The following is a 2,783-nucleotide window of genomic DNA, read 5'->3' on the forward strand; positions in this document are numbered from 1 at the left end:
CTCTGGAAAGATGCGGAGGTAGTTCCAATTGGTAGGCAACTTCTCCTCGTTTGGCAAGAATGCGAAAGGGTCCAATGTAACGAGGAGCCAATTTGCCTTTGATACCGAATCGATGGGTTCCCTTCAAAGGAGTAACCCGAAGGTAAGCCTTCTCGTCAACCTCAAAATTCATAGCCTTATGTTTGCGGTCATATTGGCTCTTTTGACGAGATTGGGCCGTTTTCAATTTCTCACGAATAATGCGAACCTGCTCTTCTGCTTCCTGAATCATATCCGGGCCAAAGAGTTGTCTTTCCCCGGTTTCTGACCAGTTAAGAGGCGTTCGACATTTTCGTCCATAGAGAACCTCGAAAGGAGCTTTGCCCATGCTAGCTTGATAACTATTGTTATAAGCGAACTTGGCGAATGGAAGGCATTTCTCCCAATGCATGCCGAAAGAGATGACAGAAGCTCGAAGCATATCCTCCAGAATTTGATTGACTCGTTCTACTTGACCACTTGATTGAGGGTGGAAGGCGGTGCTAAAGGAGAGATGAGTTTCCGTAGCATTTTGGAAACTTTCCCAAAATCGAGAGGTGAAGAGACTTCCACGGTCTGAGTTAATTTCCAAAGGAACACCATGAAGAGACACTATCCGGGAGATGTACAAGTCAGCTAGCTGGCTAGCGGTTATACTCTCACGAACAGGTAGGAAGTGGGCTACTTTGGAGAGACGATTGACAACAACGAAGATAGCATTATTCCCTCTCTTGGTCCTGGGAAATCCGGTGATGAAATCCATACCGATTTTATCCCATTTCCATTCAGGAATAGCCAAAGGTTGAAGGGTGCCAGCAGGCCGTTGATGCTCTGCTTTAACACGACGACAGACGTCGCAATTAGCAATGTATTGAGCAATTTCTCTCTTCATCCTAGTCCACCAAAACCTCTGGCGTAGGTCTTGATACATTTTAGTACTACCGGGATGAACGGTGAGAGGAGATTCATGAGCTTCCTTAAGGATCAACCGCCTCAGGTTGCGTACCTTGGGAACCACTAGACGGTCTCCAAAGAACACAACACCTTGGTCATCAACGGAGAAACAATCCGCGACTCCTTTCTTGATGTTTCTCTTAATACGGGAGATTCCCGGATCTACCTCCTGAGCTTTGATGATCTGATCCGTAAGGGTAGGTTTCGCCACCAGGGTGGATAGAAATCCTCGAGGAACAATGTGAAGGTTAAGCTTACATAATTCCTCGTGGAGACGTGGTTGACTTTGTTGTAACATCAAGTTGTTACAATAAGATTTACGACTTAGCGCATCAGCCATGACATTGGCTTTGCCCGGGGTGTAAGTTATTCCTAAGTCGTAATCGGTGATCAACTCGACCCAACGTCTTTGCCTGAGAATCAAATCCGGTTGGGTGAACATGTATTTCAGACTTTGGTGATCGGTGTAAATCTTGCAACGATTACCGAGAAGGTAATGCCGCCATGTTTTGAGTGCATGGACTACAGCTGCAAGCTCTAGATCATGTGTGGGATAATTATCCTCATGTGGACGCAACTGTCTAAAAGCGTAGGCAATCACATGACGATCTTGCATAAGTATGCAACCTAGTCCTTGTCGTGAGGCGTCGCAATAGATAACAAAGTCCTTAGAGAAATCTGGTGGTATGAGTACGGGAGCAGATGTCAGGCGTCTTTTCAGTTCCTGAAAGCTGAACTCGCACTGTGGGGTCCACTCGAACTTTTTATCTTTCTTGAGGAGTTCAGTTAGGGGTTTAGCAACCATGGAGAAATTCTCGACGAAGCGGCGACAGTAGCTCGCTAGCCCAAGGAAACTCTGAACTTGCTTGACCGATTCAGGTGGAGTCCAGTCAAGGATGGCTTGAACTCGCTCGGGATTGACAGCAATACCCTTACCAGAGATTACATGGCCTAGATAGGTCACTTCTGGCAACCAGAATTCACACTTGGAGAATTTGGCATAAAGGCGATGCTCTCGAAGTTTCATCAACACTAGCCTTAGATGTTCGGCATGTTCTTCCTCATTCTTGGAGTAGATGAGTATATCATCGAGGTATACTACGACGAACTTATCCAAATACTCCATGAAGATCGAGTTCATTAACCGAGAGAAGGTGGCTGGAGCATTGGTTAAACCAAAAGGCATGACGGTGTACCCGTATTGGCCATAACGAGTGACAAAGGCCGTTTTAGGAATGTCCCCGTTCTTGATTTTGATTTGATGGTAGCCCAACCTCAAATCCATTTTAGAAAAGACTGAGGATCCAGCGAGCTGATCATACAGGTCGTTGATCCTGGGGAGCGGGTACTTGTTCTTGATAGTGACCAAGTTGACAGGTCAGTAATCTACAACCATCCGATCCGTTCCATCCTTCTTCTTGACGAAGAGGACGGGGCAAGCCCATGGAGAAGAACTAGGACGGATGAAACCCTTTTTCAAGGACTCATCGAGTTGTTTCTTAAGCTCGGCTAGTTCTAGGGGTGCCATCTTATAGGGTCTTCTAGAGATTGGGACGGTTCCTGGAACAAGGTCTATCACGAACTCGGCATCCCTGTCAGGTGGAATACCTGGCAGTTCTTCTGGAAAGACATCCGGGAAGTCATGGACTACCGGAACATCTTCAAGGTCTGGAAGAGGGTTGGCATTTAATGAGTAAAGCTGATGCTTAGACACTCGGGTCAAAACATTGATTGTCTTGCCCGATGGATGGGTGAGTTGAACAGTTCTAGTAGAGCAATCAATCTTAGCATAGTGGGCTGACATCCAGTCC

This window comes from Triticum aestivum, chromosome 7D (genome assembly GCF_018294505.1).
Source record: "Triticum aestivum cultivar Chinese Spring chromosome 7D, IWGSC CS RefSeq v2.1, whole genome shotgun sequence".
NCBI classification, from domain to species: domain Eukaryota; kingdom Viridiplantae; phylum Streptophyta; class Magnoliopsida; order Poales; family Poaceae; genus Triticum; species Triticum aestivum.